At 42.0% G+C, this 26257-nt stretch overlaps 1 protein-coding gene and 1 pseudogene across 1 annotated transcript in view; one reads left to right on the forward strand and one right to left on the reverse strand.

Annotated features, from left to right (window-relative positions):
• Positions 1–26257, forward strand: part of LOC126260678 (papilin) — a 267188-nt gene that overhangs the window by 219581 nt on the left and 21350 nt on the right. The gene's annotated exons all lie outside the window — the stretch shown is intronic.
• On the reverse strand, positions 22996–23113 carry LOC126261238 (5S ribosomal RNA; annotated as a pseudogene).

A 26257-nucleotide genomic window follows, 5' to 3' on the forward strand; every position in this document is an offset into this window, starting at 1 on the left:
CTATCCCTCACCATTCACTTAACAAAGTTCGGAAAAAATATCAAAAGATATACAGATTTACGATATGGTAGGGGTAACCTTGTGACTAGCCAACGCTGTATGACATGCAGTTCGGTCCAAGTGAAACCTTTATAAGTCTCAAAAATTCAGCTGGTATGTGGATACTAGGTTCTCAACTAATATTCCCGTAGACAGTACATCGATTTCCTCGACAAGTGCTGACGAAATAGCAAAATCCTTCAGAAAGATACTGACACAGGGTGAATGTGTGGGTAATGAATGAGTCATCCTATCTGTAGAACATGCGATGTGGCTCTTTTCACTATATATATATATATATATATATATATATATATATATATATATATATATATATATGATCTTCCATCTAATATCTAACAAGAAGAATCGGTTCTTTTTGTAGATGACACTAATATTTTAATCAGTCCAAGTATACAACAGAAACAGAAGAAATGGTAAACAATGTTCTTTAAAGAATCATTGATTGATTTTCTGCCAATGATCTCATCCTCAGTTTTAATGAGACACAACGTATTCAGTACTGAACATCTACATATACTATGCCAGTGATAATTGAAAAAGATGGCGAGGAAATAATAAATAGCGTAAAAACCTCAAAATTCTTAGGTGTGGATGCTGATGAGAATTTAAACAGGAAAAAATCACGGTTTGGAACTCCCAAGACAACTAATTTCAATCGCATTTGCACTTGGAATTAATTTCAGTCCAGGTGAGAGACACATCAGTAACTTGACATGTTTTGTACATTTTCATTCAGTAACGTCGTATGGAATAGTGTTCTGTGGCAACTGATCTTTAAGAAACAAAGGCTTCATTGCTCAAAAACCTGCTGTAAGAATAATATTTGCTGCCCATTCACTATCATCTTGTTGATATATATGTATGAATTTAACATTTGAGCATTCTAATTTCTGATTCACGGTACATTTATTCCCTCACGAAGTTCGTTGTGAATAATCTACTACAGTTCAAAAGAAACAATGATCTGTATATAATTATGACACCAGAAGGAAAAATGACATTAACTTCTCCACGTTAAGGTTGTATTTAGCACAAAAGGGTGCACAATGCTGCAACATAAATGTTTGATCACTTATCAGGTGATAAAAGATGACTGACAGGCAGCAAAGAAAAATTTAAAAGCAAAGTGAAAAAGTTCCTCCTCGACAACTCCTTCCCTTCCATAGAAGAATTTCTTTTAAAGTAATGTGTGAAAGGTAATGAATAAGAATTACCAACTCAAATCTGTGTATTAAAAATAAAATAAAATAACCTCATAAATATTCAGAATGTAGCTATATTTACAAATTAAAATGTGATGTGAATGTAAAATAACCCGTTCCACATCATTACCTTCTATCATGAAAAATTATCCGTGGATCACGAAACTGTTCTAACTCACTCTCAGGTGCGCCATGCTGTAACGTTTTCCAACCTAACCTTGGTGTTTTGTAAACTTGGCTGGTACTCAACTAAGACGGCATTCTACCATTGTTTAAACACAGTTCTACTCCCGTTGTTAATAGTAACAAACAGACCGACGATTCGCATCAGACCGAGTGAAGTGGTGCAATGGTTAGCACAATGGACTCGCATTCGAGAGCAACGACGGTTCAAACCCGCGTCCGCCCATCCTGATTTAAGTTTCCCCTGATGTTCCTAAATCGATTCACCCATATGCCGGAAAGATTCCTTTGGAGGGGCAGGCCGACGTACTTCCCTAATTTGATGGTACTGATGATTTCGTTGTTCGGAACCCTTCTCCCACTTCAACCAACCAACCAACTCTCATCAGCAAAGAGCAGTCACTACAATGGACGTATTAGAACAGACAACAAGCAAAAGGGTGTGTTTTAGTATGCAGCCTTTACGAATGTTCGGTCTCCCCTCTCCATGAACTGCAGAAACACTGGTTTCAGTTCTGATACTGCTGGGGGGAGCTTGCACGTCTTACTGCCAATATCATGTATGTTTCATCCTCTACTACAGGGTGTTTATAAATGAATATCGGTGTTTTAAAGCTTTATAATATTTATTATATTAAACTTACAGTTATAAATTACATGAGAAATCTAAGAGCAATTCAAACAGTTTTACCAAGAACCTTATAAATTTTCAATGTGAGCACAATTTGTCACACGGCACACATCAAGTCTATAGCCAAAGCGCTGGATAGGCCGCAAGGGGCCCAATGACAGGCTTCCTTTGCATGGTCTCCACTTTCACCCGACCTAACGCCTTGCGATTGTTTCCTTTGCGGCTTCATCGAGGATAGTTTGTACGTGCCTGCACAACCAGCAGACCTCCCTGATTTAAGAAACCGGATCGCAGCAGCTGTTGCTACAATCACTGAAGACACATTTATCAACTTTTGGGAAGAACTCGGCAATAGACTTGATGTGTGACGTGTGACGAATGGTGCTCACATTGAACATTTATAAGGTTCTTCGTGAAACTGTTTGAGTTGGTTTTTCATTTGACACATCATTTATAACTGTAAGTTTAATATAATAAATATTATAAAGCGTTAAGGCCCCGATATTCATTTATAAACACCCTGTACTTCGACTCCCATCTGTCACTCCTCGCCTCATCCTTCCGTTCGCGCAGAGAACTTCACTGGAAGAATTCCTAAATTCTCCAGCGTTCTAACACGTTCCACACACTTTTATCGTTGTGTCAGTACATCCTCTTTTTTACGATGAGGAATCGAATAATGATTTCCATTAAGCATTAATTTGCTTTACTCTGCGCTTTGACATCCTTGGCTAATGTGGCAGCTGTTGCCCTGGAAAGAACTTTAGAATGAACTAAAAATAGTCGCTGAAGGTCCTCTTTATGCTTAGCTAGTTAAAATTTAAGAGATCGTATTCTCGTTTCCCAATATTTGTTATCGCATACTAGGTCGGTGGATTATTTCAGTAACCACGTTTCCGTGCAAACTGTGCTGTTAAATTGGAATCGAAATCTCATATAAAATTATTGCAATGTAGCGCAGTGCTGCCTTAATCACGTTGCGGGTTTAGTAAGGGAAACCTCTTACACCCAGAGCATATGCACTCATCATTATTACTGACAAATGTTATAATTTTTGAAGCTAAAAACTTTAACGTAAAATTGACTGTGGTACCTTGTAAACCAGAAACGTTACAACGTGCTGAGAACTTTCTAGTTCCTGAAACGTCAGTCCTTTACCATTGCTACAAAACTGGACGTCGACATTGATACATTATCAACTAGAAAATCTTGAAACATACAGTCTAAAATCTGGTTTCACAGGACTGAGCAGTTCAGGTTGTGGAAAGGGGCCCAAATCAGTTGCTGCTAGTTGCACAAACATACAAACTTTATTTGCTAAAAACACTTAATCACTCCTGCCGTTAAAAGACTTTAGAAACAATACGGCCAGAACACAAGTTATTAGAACAGCGTTAAGGAATACATACGGCTGAAGGCCTTAGTTACAAAAAAGAGGAACGGGGGGCTTAAGGCATGGATAACAAGAACTCCAGTAAGGAAATTTTACAGGGTTTTAGACAAATACCTTACAAATTTAATTTAAGTAGGCTCAAGGCCTAATATTAAAATATTTCACATAAGGTTTGGCTGAACGCCATGTACTGAACACAGAACAACTCAAGGCTTAAGGCATGGATAATAAATTGAGATAGAGAGAAAATTTTCAAATGATGATTTTTTTTTTACTTCAGACAGCTGAAGGTCATATCTTGAAATATTTCACATAAGGTTCGGCTGAAGGCCACATACTGAACATTAAAACAAACTAAATTAATACATGGCTGAAGGCCTCGCACAACACTTGAGACAAAAGAAAATCACAACCCCAGCAACAGAAGTAGTGCTCAGTGGTGTTCCAAGGGTCAGCCTGCGGAGGAAATTATAACAACAGGTTAGGTGAGACAGGCATCCAAGAGTAACACTAAATAATCGGGTGGCAGCAGGATCTAGGGATGGATGAAAAACCAACAAACAACCTAATCAGTTCTCTTCCACCCAACCAATGGCACGACAACCGAAAATAGCAGCGAGAACGAAGATCGCAGCAGCACTACATCTTGATAATTGTCATCTAAACACGGTAAGGCACAATAACCACTCAAAGAAAAGAAAGAGAACAACATCAAGGTGTCGAACACGCCGAGAAGGACAGCATCAACACGCTTTTAGGAAATCACACTGCCAGAAAACTACGCTGAAGACCAGGGCAGGTAACCGGAACGTTAACGGCTACAAGGCAGAAGATACCGCTGGTGCACTTCACTAATCAGTATCAACCAACTCAATAGCTGAACACCACACAGGAAGACAGCTGCCAAATTTGCTTACTCCAGCACACCATACATTGCTGCCTGCGGGAATGGCCCAGGAAGCAGCAACCGGCAATGAACGGAGAGCTGTCACAGCAGTTGAGGTTTCGTAACAGGTTCACTGATTACTCTACTCCAGTATCCAGCTTCGGTAGGCGACGAACTTTGCAGCTCTCACAGCTAGTGCCTGACAACTCCGACCGCGCGTGAGCGCCACCAGGGGGCCCGGCCTGACTACACGCCGTGGAGACTTCCTCGCTGCTCTGTCGCAACCGACCGACTGCTCACACACACCACCACACGGAAAATATAGCGGTCACATCAAAGATGGTACAGCAGTACTAGTATCGACAAGTGCTGCTGCTGCCACTGATGGAGGCAAGTGAGCAACTCGTTCAGGTAGTAACAGAGGGAGCAATAAGGCGCCACTCGATGGTGAGAAAATGCCGAAAAGAGAAAACGGCATCAGCGCGAGCCGGCCTCCGCTCAGAGTCACAGGAGCTATGAACAGTGGCCACAAACTGAACGCACATCACTGCCTTAGCGTAGTCACCACATTTGGAATTCACACACCCTTTTTCCCCAAACTGACGAATTCGTCTATTTTCTTTCAAAATATTCGTGTTTCTTCGATAGACACGAAAAGCAATGTACTGTCAGGTTGTAACCTTGTCGTAAAACAATTTTAACACCGTTGTTTCATTATTCTCTAACGGATTCTGTAAATAGTATAAATCATTAGTGTGCCAATATACCTCGTATATCAACATTCCTCTGAGCATGATATTTCATCTTACGAGTATATTGCTGAGAACTTCTCTAGATACGTAAATGCCATAAATGTACTTTAACAATACATCAACTTCTTTCCGGAACAGTTTCTATTTATTAGGTAAGTTCTTACAGAATGTCGCATTCCGTCACTAAGCTTCATCTGCTTTGTACAAATAGTTCTCACTTGGTAGCTTTCCAAAATTAAGCAGAAGATCTTAATTATTTCCGTGATAACTTAACTTTCTATGAAGCCAAACTCCTCCCCAACTTTCCTTTGCCTCCAAGGCTTTAGTTCAGTAAACAAATTACAAGCGTTCTGTGTCAGACTGCTCGTCCACTAGTTCTCGCATTTATTCGTTTCGTTCTTTTTCAGCGCTGTGGCGATAATACCAAAACAGCTGCCAAAGGTGGCATACTAATATATAAATCTTTAAAAAAATCTATGTTAACGGCTCTCTCTCGCACAGAATAAGTAAATCTTTAGTGGTACAAAGTTCTGCATAGGAATGTGTAGTATGTCTCATATTACATTCAGACGACAAAAAGTACGGGAAACTCAGATAGCAAAATTCATTTGTTTTCTTGGTTCAACTGTCAGCGTGTCTTAATGCCACTCTCGTTGCTCCCAAAAATTTATCTTCTGCAGAATATCTATAGCGAGGTCCTCCAATACTTAGTGATTTACGTTTCAGCGAAACGAGAGGTGGAAGCCAGCAGCCGACTAGTCTTAGTTCTTTCTTGAACGCCACGTGATTACTTTGTTGCCTGTTTTGTAGGTACATGCAGAGACTTGTCGGGTGTGGTTGGCTATTTGCAGGCACACTGACCCCCCTCTCCACCCCTCCCCCAATACACGCACTGTAATCTGTCAATCACAATATTATTGTATTTGAGGTATAGTCGCGTGGAGACAAGCAAAGATTTGTTTTAAATATTGACTCCAGTTCAAAATCCAACATCTACGGCTGGGAAACAGCCTGTAGTCTGTGTATCTGTGTTGTCCAATGGTGCCTTAAGTCAGGAGATGACGTAACAGACTGTCAGCATTGTTCTTTCTTAAGTTACATAGCTAGGGGGTGGATCACGCTTCATGGAAACTTCGTGCAGAGTAGATGGCTGCCGTTCCTTTCTTTCCTGTTTCTCGCGCTTACCTTCTTTATATTTGTGTATGTATAAATATGCTTCACGCTGTCTAACACTGAAGTACTGAACAAGAGAAGGATGAAACGCAAATAAGATAAAATGCGGAACTATATGTATCACTGGCTAAAATAATAGCAAAATTGAATATTTGCTTAAAAAGGATTCAAAAATGGTTCAAATAGCTCTGAGCACTATGGGACTCAACATCTGACGTCATCAGTCCCCTAGAACTTAGAACGACTTAAACCTAACTAACCTAAGGACATCACACACATCCATGCCCGAGGCAGGATTCGAACCTGCGACCGTAGCAGTAGCGCGGTTCCGGACTGAGCGCCTAGAACCGCTAGACCACCACGGCCGGCGCTTAAAAAGGACAATGAGCTGCAACACAAAATGTTTTCAAAACAGATGTATTGGAACAACTCGTTCATTGAGAAGTTGCTTCTTATATCATTAGGGAACAGCTGCTTATCTTTAAGATGTCTCATTAGTACGGTGAATCGACATTAGTACTGGACAAATGATTAAATTTGTTGAGTCCGGCTTGGCTTGCAACAATCACATAGATCTACTTTGTTTTAATTTTGATTATAGGGCAGTCAGCAGCTTCCTTAAATTCGACTGAAGTTTTATATAAACCATGTTATGACGTAACAGCTATGTTAGTCCCCATTATATCATTAACATCATCACACAGGAATCCGGTTATTACCGGAAGGGTAAGACAAATACTGGACATTCTGTTAACCAGTAAACCACAAAATATTTCAGAATCGTTAAATGCCCCATGGGAAGAAAAAGAAAAGCACTCGAAGCTTCAGTAAGCAGCGCTGTATCATCAAAAGACGAGGATTGATAATTCTCGTAAGTTCTAAAAAGTTACACATCATTATGTGCGTCAGTAGAGCAGAAACAGTGCACAATCTACTCGTATTTTGTTATGCCGAGCTGGCATTTCGTTGGTACTACTCTCGAAGTGGGTTTCAATAGGATAAATTGGGAACACAATTTCTCTCTACTGATGAGTCAGTGCTTTGCAAGGAAGCCAAAGTTAACGCCATATGTACTTCTATTTGAAACGTAAAACTATATTATCTTAAGGTGTTGAACGCGAGCACTGTGACAAAACCCTCTTAAGGGCTTCTGAAACAGTTGAACCCGTAAAAAACATGATCGTAATCCACTTTAATTAAGGGCGCCAACAGATGTAGCCCATTCCACACAGATGTGTGAAATATAAGATACTGTAGGACCACATTTTTTATTGTGGTGCAAGTAATAGAGATAGGTTGAAAGTGCTCTAGAGGATGAAATGAGCTACTACCTAAATCATTAAATAAAATCTTTATTTCAAAAATAAAAATAGCCTACGCAAAAAAATCATTTCCCTCAAGACTTTCTATACCATTTTCGTCGAGTATCTGTAATTTCTGAACTTCGGATTTGTAAGCATATTTTGTATATTACACCCAGTTTGCTGCAGAAACTCGGTTTGAAATTAATTAACATTCTTTTTTAATCTAGCTCTCCCTTTCCTCTGAGTGTTCTTATCACAATGGGCAATGATTAGAGATTGCTTCATAACGCCTTATCCTTTGTCTCTTGCTCTGTCTACGTACACCTGAAACTAAACAATGGAGCCGCTTCAGGTCTACATATCCTGTTAAGTAAATGCAGCTACTGAATATCAAAAGCACACTCCATTATCCTGGGATGTATAACTGAGAGTTGTATTTGTATTTGGTAATGACGAAAAAAGAGGGACAGAGACAGTAAAAGCCGGAAACTGCACACAGCCTGCAATATTTCCCCAGCTATAGCATTAATACATCTACTACATCTACATCTACATTTATACTCCGCAAGCCACCCAACGGTGTGTGGCGGAGGGCACTTTACGTGCCACTGTCATTACCTCCCTTTTCTGTTCCAGTGGCATGTGGTACGCGGGAAGAACGACTGTCTGAAAGCCTCCGTGCGCGCTCGAATCTCTAATTTTACATTCGTGATCTCCTCGGGGGGTATAAGTAGGGGGAAGCAAAATATTCGATACCTCATCCAGAAACGCACTGTCTGGAAACCTGGCGAGCAAGCTACACCGCGATGCAGAGCGCCTCTCTTGCAGCGTCTGCCACTTGAATTTGCTAAACATCTCCGTAACGCTATCACGTTTACCAAATAACCCTGTGACGAAACGCGCCGCTCTTCTTTGGATCTTCTCTATCTCTTCCGTTAACCCGATCTGGTACGGATCCCACACTGATGAGCCATACTCAAGTATAGGTCGAACGAGTATTTTGTAAGCCACCTCCTTTGTTGATGAACTACATTTTCTAAGGACTCTCCCAATGAATCTCAACCTGGTACCCGCCTTACCAACAATTTATATGATCATTCCACTTCAAATCGTTCCGCACGCGTACTCCCAGATACTTTACAGAAGTAACTGCTACCAGTGTTTGTTCCGCTATCATATAATCATACAATAAAGGATACTTCTTTCTATGTATTCGCAATACATTACATTTGTCTATGTTAAGGGTCAGTTGCCACTCCCTGCACCAAGTGCCTATCCGCTGCAGATCTTCCTGCATTTCGCTACAATTTTCTAATGCTGCAACTTCTCTGTATACTACAGCATCATCCGCGAAAAGCCGCATGGAACTTCCGACACTATCTACTAGCTCATTTATATATATTGTGAAAAGCAATGGTCCCATAACACTCGCCTGTGGCACGCCAGAGGTTACTTTAACGTCTGTAGACGTCTCTCCATTGATAACAACATGCTGTGTTCTGTTTGCCAAAAACTCTTCAATCCAGCCACTCAGCTGGTCTGATATTCCGTAGTGTCATATTAAGAGTGTCATATGTCTTCACTCAATGAGACAACGTGGAGAATGCCAGACTTTAACTTACGACGTTGACGCAACGTCTTACCATTACATTTCTTTCCAATGCCGGGCAGAGGCAGCAAAATTTCTTACGTCGGAAAGATTCGAAATGATCACTTTCGAGTCGAACACCACTGCACGAGCTTGTGTTAGTGACCTCCGATGTGGAGGAAGTCGAAATGAGATGGTAATCAATATAGATGTTAATTCCTTCAGCATCTACATCTGAAGGTGGTATTTCTAGTTCCGAAACCTGTAATGTTCTGTATCGAATATATTAACAAAAACCTACCAGTGAAAATAAAAAATAAAATGAATCGGCGCTGCTGGATTTCGGGGTGAGCCGTATTTGTTTTCTCTAAGGGGAGGCGTCACGTTTAATGTTAACAGCTCGTGAACAAGCGTACGTGTCGACGAGCCAGGCGTATCGAAGCCCAACGTGCTATCGAATTTGCCTAACAGCTTTAACGAGTCTGTGGGAGCGTCATTGTGTTGTTTGTTCGATCGGATTAACGCCCTGCACTTTTATCGAGTTGCTGCAGCGATGTTATCTGCCGCCCTGAGCTGCTGCTGCACAAACCGAGATTCAACGTAATGCAAATGCACGGACAAAACCCGCAAAACGAAGGGCTTTTAATTTTGTAAAAATTTAAAACCAAGCACAGTCTGCATTCTGTGTTGAATAATCTACATCTACGTGATTACTCGGTAATTCACACTTAAGTGCCTGACAGAGGATGCATCGAACCTCCTTTAGACAATTTCTCTGTCGTTGTAATCTCTAGCAAAGAAACATTTAGCATGCTTCGGCGCGAGCTCTGATTTCTGTCATATTATTGATATGATCACATCTCCCTACGTAGGCTGACGTCAACATAATATTTCTGCATTTCGTGCTATGGTCTTGCCACAACGAAAAAGCCTTTATTTTAATGACAGTTTACAAAAACACGCGCATAGTACCCGTGACACTGTATCGCCTACTCCGCGATAGTTCAAAGCGAGCTGCCCCTCTTAGGACTTTTTCGATGTCTTCCGTCAATCCAGTCTGATATGGATCCTATACTGCTCGTCAATACTCTAAAAGAGAATGGACGAGCGAAGTGTTGGCGGAGTATTATTGCATTTGTAGCATCTTCTAAGTGTTTTACCAATACAACGTAGTCTTACGTTCGCCTTACCCACAACATTGTCTATGTGATCGTTCCAATTTTCTTGGTATTGTAATCCCGAGATATTTAGCTGAACTGACAGACTTTAGCTGTGTGAGATTTGTTGTTTAACCGAAAATTAACATTTATTTTCATACTCATGTGGATGACCTCCGGTTTTTCAGTATTTACTGTCAATTGCCACTCTTCTGAACATAGAGAAATCTTGATTAAATCATTCTGTAACGGTTTTGATACTCTGATTATTTTAATACATGATAAATGACAGTATCATCTCCCAACAATCGAAGAGAGCTACTCAGGTTGTCTCCTAAGTTAAAATTCTATTCCTCATTCGTTCGGTATGTTTTCCACTATTTTCCCCGTGTTTCTCACACATTTTTCGCACTTTATTCACGAAATACTATCCTAACATCTGATATTTTCATAATAGGAACATGCATTTCACTTCACTCGAGAGAAAATGTAAATTACATATTAGACGACTGCACCTGATGATGGTCCCACAGGGTCCAATCACGAAAAAAAAAAGTGATTGAAGGCCTTTTTATTAATAGTTTCTTCCTCTGAAATTTTCAGCAAGTATGATAACGAATACAATCCTAAGCAATGAATTAAAATTTTTGCCAAGTTGAGAATTCGAACCCGGATCACCTGCTGTGGCGTGTACTCACTATCGTAAGTAAAGCTGAGACTTAATATGTCTCTGGGAGACGTTATTTCATGTGTTCAACAACTGTCATAGTCCAGGTGTTCGGTAAAACTTACTTACTTACTTACACTGGCCACACAAACTGCAGCCGGTCCTTCGCCACACTAATTCCAGCCTTCCACACTTCTTGTCAGCTGCACTTCATCTCCCAGACCCAGTATCCGCATGTCTCTCATTGTACTATCCTTCCATTTCGTTCTCGGTCGTCGTAATCTTCTCGTTTCTTCGGCTTGTCCATCCATCGATGACTTTATTACCGTGGTCTTCCCTCTCCTCCTTCAGTCACGATGTTATCTTTCACTGTCTGATACATTTTCCCCAATATTTCGAAAACATTAGTTGTTTTTATTTTTATTTCTATTTTTTAGGGTCCATGTCTCGCTTTCGTAGCACACCATTTGTTTGATAGTGGTCTGTTATATTTTTATTTTTGCCTGCCTAGATAGTAATTTAGAGTATATGATGCTATGTATAGCTCCTAGACATCCTAACCCCTCCCCCCCTTCCCTTCCTCCCAGGTTGAATTCTCGTTCCGATTTTCTGTTACATAATGTTTTGTCTTCTTTGTTGTTAGGTTCCTCATCGTTAGATGGTCTGGTCCTAACTGAGCTCTTCTTCCTGTTGCTATGAACTTCGTTTTATCTTCATTTACACTTAGATCTACTTCCTTATCTTTTTCCATCAGCAGAGGTGCCATATTCTCCAGGTCTCCCACGCTCTTTCCTATCACCACAATATCATTCACGAAAGCCAGAACGTTTACGTTTTTCCCTATAGTGACTCCTGCACGTTCTTGCGTTACTCTCCTCAGGGCGTTGTCGAGTGCCAAATTGAAGAGGATTGATGATATAATATCTCCCAGTCTCACTTCTGTTTTTACCTCACATGTTTCTAGGAGCTTCTCCTGTATTTTCACTCTACACATTGATTCCATTACAAATAATTTAGTTGGCTCTATCAGCTTGTCCGGTAACCCACACTTTGCCATTACCCTGCACATCTCCTCTCTCATTAGGCTGTCATATGCTTTGTTGAAGTCTATAAACTTACAGAAGGTATCCTGATTGTGCTCCCAGTTCTCATCTAGTATTTGTCTTAGTACATATATTTCGTCGGTTATTGACTTATCCTTTCTGAACCCCGCCTGTGCTGTGTCTAATATTTCTTCAGGTATGGGTAGAGCTTCTTCATTATAATTATTGATGTTGTAGCACGTGCACAGTGGAGATATCCCTCTACAGTTCTGTTTAAACGGTTTGTTTCCCTTCTTGTATGTGGGACATACAACATCAGTTTTCCATTTCTCCGCAACTACTTCTATCCTGTACACTTCTTTTATCAATTCGGCTAACAATTCATGTCTTTTGTCCCCCTTGTTTGATGAGCTCTGCTGATATCATTTCTGTGCCTAAGGCCTTCCCACTTTTCAGTATTTTTATTGTCTTCTTCACTCCCTCAGAGTTGGTTCTTCGATTAATGGTTGAACGTTCTGATTGTTTTCTGCCCTGTTTTCGAGGTCGTAGGTGCCTACTGGGCTGTTCAACAGTTCCTTGAAGTATCACTTCCGGTTCTCTAGATTCCCCTCATTTGTAGTGATCAGTTTTCTATTCTCAACTTTCATTATCATAGGCCTTGCTCTGTAATCATTTCTATAGCTTTTCATTGTCATGTAAAACTGTTTACTGTTCTTCTGCTTCTATTCCACCTTTGCCTCCTCCATGAATGATCTTTTCTCTAGCCTGATTGTTCTCTTCATTTCTCTCATGGCTCTCCTGTATTTTATTTGGTTTTCACTTCTGTTACTGCTCATTATTGCCTGTCTTGCTGTCTTCATGGCCTGAACTGCTTTTCTATCTGTTTCATTGAACCATAGTTTGTGCTTGATATTGCTATTTTTGTTATTTCTTAATAGATCTGTGCTGTATCCTTTATAATTGTTGTTACCGTGGTCCATTTTGTATTGGTACCTTCATTTTCTTTTCTACTCATTTCGTTCTCTAATTCTGTGAATCTGTTTCTAATCTTAATCTTAAACTGTTTAAACTCCTCCTCCTCTTTTAGCCTACGCACCCCTACTCTTTGGGTTCTTTTGCACTGTTGCCCTTAGTCGGTTGGTTTGGTAATGATTGTTTCGTTTTCACTAGCACAAGAGAATGCAAGAGATTGGTTTGATAATGTCTCAGTTCCTCTTATTGTCCTAACATCTGTTACTGCCTTATTATGTTTTTTCTCCATCAACATATGGTCTACTTGGTTCCTAGGTAGCCCATCCGGTGAGGTCCGTGTTGCTTTATGCATGTCTCTCTGGGGAAATGACGTACTGACTATTTTCGTTTCTAGATGTGGAGAAGTTGATGAGCCTTACACCATTATCATTTGATTCAGTGTGCAACCTGAACATGTCTGATATGTTTGCCATTGGTGTTCTTGTCCTCTTTTGCCATTTGAGTCTCCCAGCACAATTTTGATGTTATACTGGGGTAATATGGAGCAAATATGGTCTAAGGTGTCGTAGAAATCGTCTTTCATGTCTTCCTCCTTATCCTCTGTTGGAGCGTAGACACTTACTAATGAGATGTTCCTATATTTACCTTTGGTTATGATGTAGTATATCCTTTCAGTGACGTTATTTTATTATTTATTCCTAATTCTGTCCTAAATGTATGGTAACCACGTTTGTTTCTGCTGTCTATGATTCTACAATTTTTCTCTCTGGGCTTGCCTTGCCCAAGCCAACTTATCTTCTACAGGGCTGTAATCTCCATCTAGTTCTCTGTTAGTACTTCATCAAATATCTTTGTCTGTCCTGCAGCGTATAGTGTTCCTATGTTTCTGTTCGCAGTCCTTTATTCATAAGCTTGGGTCATTCTCCGTAACATCCGTTCCAATCCGAGACTGGGCGTGAGAATATAGGTACGTTCCAGTTTTTTACAATTTTCAATGGCTGGCTAGTCTAACGATTAACCCTCTCACTCTATCCGGGCTTGGGACTGGCTGGAATGCTATCTTCCTTCCAGGCGTGGAAAAGGAATCTGTTAATTTATTTTAGTTGCATAGTATAACCTCTACCCATACTAACTCATAGGAACTATCTACTTCAACTTCACTAGAAGACAAACTACTCTAACTGCAACACCCACTCCACCATCAACTATATTCAGTCGATCCATTCTGAACACTGTTTGGTTCATAGGTAAAATTTTCGCTTATCTCCGGCCTTAGCCAGGTTTCAGTACCTGTAACAATTTAGTGCTTCTAGATTTGGTTCTTTCCCGACAGAGCTACGACAATTTAAAAGTGCCACACCGATTTTTGCTGAGTCTATCCTGTTCCTATGTCTGCCCTGCAATCTTTGAGAATGAAGCCCTTCCTGTGCTTTCCCGAGACCATGCAACATGTGTGTAACAGCCCCTCACCTGTTAAGCAGAAACCGGAATATCACCACCCTACTGCGGAAGTCGATGAATTCGCAGCCAACATGTTCGCAGAATCGCCTGAGCCTCTGATTCAGACCCTCCACTCGGCTCTCTACTAAACAGCCTTTGGACAATGCTACAGATGATGATCTTTGCCTTCATCTCTCAAATGTGATACTAAATGTGACACTTCTGTCACTAAATGTAACTGGGTTTTCTCTTTTGATGCTGTCAATTGTCAGGACGAGCATTCTAAAGCCTTCTGTCAGGGTGGAAATACTAAATAAATTAACTTCTCTCTTACAACATGTGGGCAGGGTGGATTCTTCCTTGGCTCGGGTCTGAGGTCGAATGAAACATCATTTTTAGATAAGATAACTTTTATTGAAGATTTGTACAACTGTATCTTACTGAATGTTCTGTTTCGGAGAGCGGCAGCTGTGTCGTTTGTGAAGTCTTCTGCTGCGGCTGCAGCGGCGGCGGCGGCGGCGGCGTCTGATTACGCGTAGCGGTGTGTATCTCGTGTCGCCGTCTCGCCCAGTTGACTGGAGACGCGCAGCGCGAAGTGGCCCGTTTAATTATTCCGAGCGAAGTCGTGCATCGGATGGTGATACCTTGGATGTGGCGTCCCAGTGTTTCTCTTCTCTAAGCGGCCGCATGTGTTGTGAGTCGACCAGCGGAGCGGCACGGCGGGGCAAGGCCAGTGTCCCGGACTCGAACCACGGACTCCCGCTTGCCAGTCTTCGGCTGTCAGGTCTTCATCCCAGCTCACAGGTGACTGCTGAGGTGAGGCCGTCTCCTTCCCGTCCTCATGAGTCACCCGGGTACGTAAAAATCAGACTTCAAATACCTTTTAACTTCTGTCTTCTGGCGCCGCGGCTGCTGCTTGCTATTCCATTACAGCGGCGGACTTGGTTCGTCTGTGCATGACGCAGACTCTTCTTGCATGACGGTCTTCAGCACCGAAACTGACTGAAAACTACTGCTACTTCTTCGTCTTCTTCGTCTCCGTCTCCGTCTCCCTCCGTCTTCATCTGTCTGGCCCACTGCGTCTCGCGTATTTATTCACTTCAATTTACTGGAGGTGAACGACTTTACGGTCATTGCCTCTTCTGTCACATTGAGAAGCTCCTCGAAGAATCTTCTTAACGTCGGTCATTGGCTCTTGGAATGTAGGCGAGGGCCTTTGATCCCATGTGACGACTGAGAGACACGTGAGCCAGTCATTGCCTCTTCTGTCACGTTGAAAAGCTTCTCGAAGAATCTTCTTAACGTCGGTCATTGGCTCTTGGGATGTAGGCGAGGGCCTTTGCTCACATACGACAACTGAGAAACACGTGAGCCGGTCGGGCGATGCCCTAACGGCTGAATCGACAGCGCCCGCTTATATGGAACTTGCTGACTTCACGGTCATTGTCTCTTCTGTTCTGCTGTTCTGCCCGCTGTTTGCGAGTATGTAACTCTCTAAACCAAACCAAGTTTTTCATTTATATTCTAATTTCTGGTTCACTTTGATTTCACTAATTTATTTACTTAAGTACCACTCAATACAAAGAATATTGGCAGTGTTTTCCAGTTCTGGCAGCCAATCGAAACCAGTAATAATCGCTTCCGATTGAAAGCTACGCACATCATCTTTACTGACATGTGTCATCACCTGCAGTTGGCTGCCCCCTGTGCTCATCATGGCATCCAGGAGGACCCATACCACATATGGGACGACTCTGCCCCAGTATGTACTCGGTGTGCAGTTTGGATTTCTTCCCTCTCCTTGGCAACCATATCCCTAAGGTGCCTCATTACAAAGCTTACATCGGATCTTTCAGTTACCAGCAGTACTACCCGTTTTGAATGGACGGAATCTTGCATGTTGAGCGGCTTGCGCTGAAGCAGTACAAACGACCACATGTGGCTCAAGATATTTATCAGACAGTACCTGAAACCTTTTTATCAGACAAACTGGAGAGGCCTTTCGTTCACTCACCAGAAAGCTTTGTGCTGCCTGCCTCAGCTTGAAATTACCGTCCACTGGTTATGGATGAACCGCAGTGCAAGCATCAACCACGGCTGCCACAGTAGTTAACCGATCAGTGGACTCATAGGATGTACTGGACGGCCCTTAGATCCCCACGTCCTGACCCAACAGGGAATCCCATTAGCAACAGACTCAATCTGCGTGACCGTACAGCCACGAACTCAGCTCATATCCGAACATAGATATTACAGTCTCTCAAAAAAGACGGCAAACTATACTTTACACGTTAGTAAAATTCGAGACTGTGCCTAGTAAACGCAAGAGATTTGAGAATTTCAGCCTCAAAGCACACAGGTAAATCAAAATCAGTCACTTCTAGGTAGAAGCTCGTCAAGCAATTCACTAGCGATATACTTTGCTTTGCTGCATTTCTGCCTTACTGATTTAGACGGTTCAATTGTCGTAGCAATCGCTTCGATGATGTTGGTAGAGACATAGATTATCCTTGGCTACATTTTACCAACAAAGGGAGAAGGAGATTTAGCCTGAGAATTTCTGATGCCTAGACTATGTACCAACACTGTGGACTTAATCTACGTATAATCCAAAATGCTTCTCGGCCAACGTCCAGTGGTAATGTATACAGGATATCATAGACCTTCAATGTGTTTGTCCTCTATAGCAAACGATTTCATTTGCAGTCGATATAGTCCTTCTATAGCTTAGTAGGGCACTGAGGCATTCCAGTGTCATCAGCTGACCAATGTTCGAACTTTCAGGCATGCAAAGCTTGTGGCTGAGGGTGACCGCTTAGCATTAATAATTGTATACACTTTTTTTATAAATTTTCCGCAAAGTTCTGGTACTTTCTTCCTGTTAAAAGAGATTTCAGTTCTATAAAAAGTGGGTATAGTCATAAGGTAGCGGAATTACAGTACGGTTGACAAAGTGTGCACCGTCATCCTCCCCTTTGGTTTCTTGCAACAGTCCAAGTTTTGCTTGTGTGATGGTCTATGTGTTTGGTCTCCTTTTTCGTTTTACAATATTGTGTTGTTTGTAATTACTTGGATTTATTCCAACAATGATCAGGAATTAAACAAAAAAAAAAAACTCAGCATCGAAGAGATTTTAGAAATTCCGTAAAATATTAATATAACTGGTACGGAAGATGATAATTTTCTTCAGAAGCTGACGGCCAGGAAGAAATTTCCTAGACCACAAATTACCTCGAGGAAGAAGCTTTAGTTGAAGGTAATCATAACAAGGGCCAACGGCCTCTCCGCAGCGGTAACACCAGCTCCCGACAGTCACCGAAGTTACGTGCTGTCGGTCTTGACTAGCACTTCGATGAGACTACCCAGATCTACCAAGCACTGCTGACAAGCGGGGCGTCCCCAGACTGTGCGGCCAATTGAGGAACTACTTGATTCGTAAGTAACGCCTCCAGTCACGAAAACTGATAACACCCAGGAAATCGGGGTGCTAATCACATGGCTCTCCAAATCCGCATCCAGTGACGCCTGTTGGCTGAGTTTGAGGCTTCGGACGTTAGACTTTCGGGAGGCCTGTTCGGACGGAGTTTACCTGAATTTTAGTTTTTATTTTTGAGCCTGATATATAATTTCTAAGGATCATATTTTGGAATGTTATATATCTGTGTCAAATCATGGAGAGAATGCCTCTGTTGAACAAATGTGTATGACTGTTGCTGAATTTTCGAGGAAATGTTTTAAAGAAGAACAGCTCACACGTAAGGACGTTTCATGGTGTTTTGGAATCTATGCTTCATCACACATAAATTTCTCTCATACTACTGAAAAGATTACATATCTGTTCTCAGGTATGGACCGTAAATTTACTTTCAAAATCTTTTCTTAAAGAATTTATTTTATTTACTAGCGATCCATCAAGAACATTAACACACTATGTGAGCGTGGAAGTAGTTGCCAAGGAGTATCTGATGGAAAAAAATTAAATTTCAACCAATGGAAATTTTATTCATAAAAACCTTTTCAAAAACAGATTTAAAATTTATAAGCAGAAAAGCACCCTCGAAATATCAAGTTACAATGTAACAAATGTGAATTTTATTCCTAAAAGCTTTTCAAAACAGATTTAAAATTAAAAGCAGAAAAGCACCCTCGAAATATCAAGTTACAATTATTCAGAGGCAGAATTTTTTTTTTTTTTTTTTTTTTTTTTTTTTTTTTTTTTTTTTTTTTTTACAGTAGGAGCCTTGGAGCCTTCGGGCTGAGAAGCTTCGGCTCCCTTTCAACACGGCCGTAGTCACGACCGCTCACAACGACCTCTGAAAAACTACACTGGCGGAAATCTGCAACACACTAGAGTAATTTAAACTAAACATTTTAACAACTCACACAAACACATTAACTATGCACTTAGTAAGAGAGATGGAAATGGTACAAACAGTCACACTAAGAAATTATTTTCCACCAAAAGTGCAATTTGTTTTTAAAAGGGCTCTTGCGGTGGAAGGGCGGCAACATTATAAAAATGACTATTTAAATAAAACCCATGAAATTCAGACTTACATAAAGTGTACAACATGCTCTACTTACACATTTACCGCCTCGCAAGATGATAGGCAAGATAAAAACATATTTCAGGAATTCGGCCTTTACCTTTATTCTATAAATTCGTTAACACCGAATCAAACATGACAGAGGCAGCTATTAACGTATGGAAGACCGACAGACAGACGGACCGACACTAACTGCCTAACAAATGGGGACGAGAGACAAACGAGCAAGCTGGGGACGAGAGACTGACCAACCACACAAGTAGAATTTAACAAGTAATTGAAACAACATATCACTCAACTTCTAATAACTGCGATTGCTGGCGAAGACCTGGCGCAGCACCCCCAAAACGCTCTTCCGAACTGTCCGCTGCCAGCCGCTTCAACGGACGCAGGAAGGCGCGCCGATCTCCCGTCTCACGAAGTCGCAGCTCGCACCAGCCAGGCTGATGTCGTGGGTTGACTCCTGTTGCTCTCGTGCCGGCCGCGAAGCCACTACCCCTCGCTATACGGCGCGGCGCCGCCAACTGGACTCAGGTGGCGACATCACATGCGCCGACGCTCCAGGCGGACAAGTCATCTTGTAGCTCAGTGTGCGACCTACCAACGAACAATCCAACCGCCAATGACCGTTGCCCGAGCAACTCGAGCAGACTGGCGGCCTAACGTGCAGACTCAGATGGGGAAACTCAGCCCCTACCGGGCGACCACAAGCTGAGTTCTGTTACTGGCGGAGTGGCAAGACTCTCATTTTCTGGCTTTAAGGTTTGATCCAAACGACACACATACTAGCACTCAGATGACAGACAAACACTAACTGCCGCACAAATGCAAACGAGAGCTAGACCAGCAACTGGTGACGCGAGACTAACCTAGCTTCACTCCGACTGACCGACCTACTACACTCGCCGAGACTGACAGACTGCCCTGGCTGACCAAGTGCCTCCGACTGACTGACTCACTGACTCCGTACCGAGCTCATAACGCCCCTTAAATGCACATGAACATGCAACTTTTCCCTTTTCCAACAGAGGGAGACACCAAAGCTGCGACTGCCACAGCGGCGCCACCGCAAGAAACGGAGGACGACTGCTTATCACTACGCGCTGAGGCGCGCTCTTCAAAACAGCAAAATTTACCACCGCTCAATGTCCTACTACGTATCTTGATAATCTTTCTACTAAATGTTTGCTGCTTGCAGCGGTGAAAATACGAACTTTTGTGCATCCCAGAAAGATACTGCTAATTTTGCACCTACAAATGTAGAAAAAATAAAATGTTACGTTGAGATTCTTTGCTAACTATAAACTTAGAACTTCGCACGAGTGCAGTTGTAGTGGGATACAAAATTTTGTGCATTGGTCATATTTGAAGCTATGTCAGTGAACAGGTTTCTTAAATTAAGAGGAAGTCTACATTTAGCAGATAATAATAAGAAAGATACTCAGAATTCAGACCATCCCTGGGAAGTTCAGCATTTGTTTCATACAGTCAAATTCAAGTGCCAAGCCTTTGAAATAGAACCTCATTATACGTGGATAAACAGACAATCCTTTCCAAAGGGAAGGTCTGTGTCAAACAGTTAATGCAATCTAAGCCAAACAGGTGAGTAGTGTGTCTGTGTATCGTGGGGAAACTGTCACTATGTACGACTTTCTGATCTTTGAAGGAGCTTCCACCACTGTAGTTGAAAAATACAACCAGTTTCGTTTAGGTGGCAGTACTGTCATGCAAATCTCTGAGAGAGTCATTGTCCATTTCATCAGTTATATTTTAATAGTTATTTCAGTACATACTGAGTATTCCAGAGGGAAAAGGGTGTTAACGCTTTTGAGACTGTTAGAATAAATCCATATCAGAAACTACTTTTTAGGCTGACGCAGACTTGAAGAAAAATGACCCACGAGGGCTCATGCAGGAGGGGGGGGGGGGGGGGGTAATCAGCGATGATGGAGCTGTAATCCTCACAAAGTGGACGCAAAAATCCCAAATGCAAAACTAAAACGCACATGCAGTGAGTCAAAATGCACGCTCCATCTTTCTGCAGTAAGACGTCACACTTGTTTTCTACAATACCACACACAATAAACGTTCCATAAAAATAGTGTCACCGGCATCATCTCATTTTTGTAAAGATTTTTATGACTAATTTTCATAACTATTTTGCCAGCACAACAGCTCTAGGGATGAAAAAATAGACAGAGGAAACTATCACAAAACAATGAAAAATTGTACCTTTCAGTCAGAGTATCCTCTGTGATAGACGATCCATGATTTGTATCAGGATAGTCCAATTCTTTTCTGCTATATGAAAAAGTTTCTAAAAATAAGTTCTGCTCGGATACTAAATCAAAACTGTGTCATCTCAGAAATGGAAAAGAATGACTGAAGGGAAACCTACTGGCAATAGCGGCGGCCACGATAGTGGACGTGCTGGACGTCCCTTGGATTAGATTTCGAAATAGTTCAAATGGCTCTGAGCACTATGGGACTTAATTTCTGAGGTCATCAGTCACCTAGAACTTAGAACTACTTAAACCTAACTAACCTAAGGACACCACACACATCCATGCCCGAGGCAGATTCGAACCTGCAACCGTAGCGGTCGGGTGGTTCCAGACTGAAGCGCCTAGAACCGCTCGGCCATCCCGGCCGGCCCTTGTATTAGAGGACTGCATCCACGTAAACAGCGGTAGGTAGTCTGCATCAGTCGCATGCCGCTGGCACTTCGCCACTATGTATCACGCGGCACTGATTCCCGAAGTGACTGGCAAGAGCCGCGTGCTCTTGCCACACAGGTAGAGAAACATAGACTCTGCCTATACGGCAAGAAATTAAACATAAAAATGTTACAGACGGCTTCAGTAGTTAGGACTGTAACGCACTAGGCAGCCGCAGTGTCGAGCAGCCAACTCAGTCAGCGTCAGCCGAGGGAGATGCAAGTCGAATATATTACGCCTTTTTTTCTCATAACAGACGTACTTTAACTATAATTATAAAACTATTGTTTCGTCGTTTTACTTGCTTTATGCACTGCGAATTAAAAGTTCACTTACATAAGTGTTGGATCATACGGAAAATGTAGTGATTCATCTACTTTTATGCGATTAGTTTTGTATGAAAACCTTGTTAGTAAAAGTTTACTAATATTGGAAAAAATCCCCATATCAAACAAGGGAGTAGGATGCCATGCGCCATTGTCAGAGACGAGGCATTTGGCTGGTCTGCAAATTTAATGCGGCCTTATGGAGGAAAGAGTTTAACAAACAATAAAACAAATTTTAAAAAACTGCAGTCTCGCATTAAATATTTTATATAATGAACTTTTGGCATTACGGAAAATAAACGGAGAATTTTTAGTTGCCATTATAAATGCATGATGTGTCTTACAAAATAATGCGTCAGAAATAGATGACTATAAATTTATTGTAAGTCCCTGCAGAACTGCAATTTCCTCCAGGTCCTAAAAGCTGTCATAGATCACGATGAAATTTATTTTCAGGATGCAGGCAACATCTGGCTGCTTCGACAAGGGTTAAAGTCTTGTAAAACATTTATGGAATGCTGCCTGACGTTCAAAGTCATCCAATGTTTTAGGATTAACTCTGAGTAAGCTTGCTTGTGGAATATGGAATAGTTTTTATAGTCGACATGCGTCTATGGAATTACGTAGAGCTTTGAGATTCAAAAATTTCGGAACAGACGCTGGGTTGGAGTATACAAAAGAGCGCACTTTGCAGATGTGTATCGTGAAAGCGTCAATAGGCGATTTCAAGAGTTTTTCACCTGTCTATATGCCCTCCGTCTTCAGGCCACGAGTGGCCTACCGGGACCATTCGACCGCCGTGTCATCCTCAAGGGAGGATGCGAATAGGAGGGGCATGGGGTCAGCACACCGCTCTCCTGGTCGTTATGATGGTATTCTTGACCGAAGCCGCTACTATTCGGTCGAGTAGCTCCTCAATTGGCATCACGAGGCTGAGTGCACACCGAAAAATGGCAACAGCGCATGGCTGCCCGGATGGTCACCCATCCAAGTGCCGGCCACGCCCGACAGCAGTTAACTTCGGTGATCTCACGGGAACCGGTGTATACACTGCGGCAAGGCCGTTGCCAATCTCAAATCTTAGTGCGAAGTAAAGTGATAACGTGTACTGGGGCTTTAGTTTTTTTTAAGTATGCGGGCACCACGAATTCCTCACCTTTGTCCAACTTTTCACCTTAGAGTAGCACTTGCAACCTACCGCCTCAATTCTCAATTACTTGTTGGATTTATTCCAATCTCTGTCTTCCTCTACAGATTTATCCTCTACAGCGCCATCTATCACAAAGCGAAAAAAGTGGTCCAACTAAAACATTTATATTTCTTTACCTACTACACGAATATGTAATAAAAAATAGGCGTTCCTATTTAGAAAACGCAGTTAATATCCGTTTGATCCATGGCAGCGCCATCTAGCGGGCCAACCATAGCGCCATCTGGTTTTCCCCTTCAAGCTAGACAAGTTTTGTTCTTTGTAGTTTTTTCGTTTGACGCTTATTTCGTGAGATATTTGGCCCGGTCACGATCAAAGGACCACCCTGTATATTAACCGTCTTTCCATATAGCTTACCCTTACTTTCCTCAGAATTTAAAAGATTTTGCACCATTTAACACTGTGTAACGCTTTTTCAAGGTCGACAAAATTTATGAATGTGTCATGGTTTTTCTGTAGACCTGCTTCCATTATCAACCACAACGTGAAAACTTCCGCTCTGATGCCTTTACCTTTCCTAATGCCAAACTGATCGTCACGTAACACATCCTCAATTTTTATTTCCATTCTTCTGTATATTATTCTTGTTAGCAACTCGCATGCGTGAGCTGTTAAGATGACTGTCCGATAATTCTCTCATCAATCGGCTCCTGATATCTTCAGAATTGTGTCTCGTTCATTCTACGCATCAACGTGAGTAATCATTTTGTTGCCACTTCCCCCAATGGTTTTAAAAATTCCAATCGTATGTTATCTGTCCCCTCTGCGTTATTTGATCTTAGGTCCCCTAAAGCTGTGTTAAATTGTGGCTCTAATACTGGAGCCCCTCTTTTCATTGTTAATTCCTGTTTCTTCTTCCACCATGTCGTCAGACAAGTCTTCCCTCTCGCAGAGGCCTACAATGTACGCTTGCCACTTATCCGCTCTTTCGTCTGCATTTAATAGTGTAATTTCCATTGCACTCTTAATGCTACCGCAATTGATTTTAATTTCACCGAAGATTGTTTTGAGTTTGGTTCAAATGGTTCAAATGGCTCTGAGTACTACGGGACTTAACTTCTGAGGTCATCAGTCCCCTAGAACTTAGAACTACTTAAACCTAACTAACTTAAGGACATCACACACATCCATGCCCGAGGCAGGATTCGAACCCACAACCGTAGCGGTCGCGCGGTTCCAGACTGTAACGCCCAGAACCGCTCAGCCACAAATGCCGGCTTTGAGTTTGGTACATGCTGAGTCAGTCCTTGCGGCAATCAATTCTTTTTCGATTTCTTCACATTGTTTTCATGCAGGCATTTCGCCTTAGCTTCCCTGCACGTCCTATTTATTTCATTCTTAAGTGACTTGTAATGTATACTGCCTTTTAAACACTTCACTGACAGACTTAGGGGACATAAGGAATTCCAACGCACGCAAGTCAATGCTACGACGGTGGTTCGCCACCATAATGTGAAGGGAATATAGCTGAATAACATATGCTGCTCATACAGCGAGTTTAGAATCGTACTCCACCTTTAGCACACAACCTGCCAATGGGCTTTTCCACAATAAAGCTACAGCAAGAAACAGGAATTCTACTGTTTTCTTGTGACTGCACGATTCACGATTCTTTTTCGAGAAGTCGCCACAACTTTCACGTCCATTCACTTGAAACAGAATCCATAGTCGTACCAAGATCAGACAGCCAGACAACTGACACGATAATCAATATCCGATGAAAGTAAACGTCAAGTGAATCACAATAAAAGACAACCAGTAATTACACACATCACTAGCTACACAGAAACGACAGAAAAGTCGGGAAGTAAACTAGTGCATAATGAAGGAGACCCTATATGCTTGGGGAAATCTATAGCCCCCGTTGAAGCTATTTTCCGCCGATGGCGAAACGTTGGATATGAACAAGAAATTCATCCGACCACGGCGTCATAGCCCCGTAGATGACTTTCCACTGTTGAGTCATTTCACTAAATCTTCCATCTCGATATCAATTTTATCTGTATCTTGCATTTTGACATCCGTGTTATCATTCACAGGAGTATATGTATTACGGTGTTCTGCAGTGAAGCAATTTCAACCTACTCTGTCTTCTTCCATTGCCGGCCGGATTGGCCGAGCGGTTCTAGGCGCTACAGTCTGGAACCGCGTGACCACTACGGTCGCAGGTTAGAATCCTGCCTCGGGCATGGATGTGTTTGATGTCCTTAGGTTAGTTAGCTTTAAGTAGTTCTAAGTTCTAGGGGACTGATGACCTCAGATGTTAAGTCTCATAGTGCTCAGAGTCATTTGAATCATTTTTAGACCATACATGAAATGAACTGCTGCAGTATAGTAAACTCGGTAAATGAAAAAAGTATGGTATGAGAAGAACATAAATAATTACACTGAAGTCACTGCGATTAATGATGCCCCTGGACAACACAGAAGGTAGAACACATTCCTTTACGAGGTGCGTGATCACCACGGACGGCATTTCTTGCTCTGCAACGTGCTCTCATCCTAGCCACAAGGTTGGCAAGGAGCTCTTGTGGTAAGGCGTTCCATTTCTCCTACATCGCGGTTGACAATGGTTGGATGGCCTTTGGAGCATGTAAACGTACCGCAGCACGCCACCGCAACGCAGCCTACATGTGCTCGATGGGATATAAGCCAGGGAAGCTGCCAGTTTAGTCCACTGGCTGAATATCTTCAAGTTCCAAGAGCTCCTCCACCTGCACCGTCCGACGCAGTCGGGCATTGTCTTCCATTAAAATTAATGATCAATGGCCAATCGAAGCCCTGATGTATTCTAGACCCGTTTCTGAATTATTTACAAAGTTCACAAAATGTCCGACAGCTGGCACTTCATCTTATCAGAATAGGAATAATTAGCATAACAAAGTAAGACAAAGCAAAGATGATGTACTTTACAGGAAATGCTCAATATGTCCACCATCATTCCTCAACAACAGCTGTAGTCGAGGAATAATGTTGTGAACAGCACTGTAAAGCATGTCCGAA

The sequence above is a fragment of the Schistocerca nitens genome, chromosome 5, assembly GCF_023898315.1.
Source record: "Schistocerca nitens isolate TAMUIC-IGC-003100 chromosome 5, iqSchNite1.1, whole genome shotgun sequence".
Lineage (NCBI taxonomy): Eukaryota > Metazoa > Arthropoda > Insecta > Orthoptera > Acrididae > Schistocerca > Schistocerca nitens.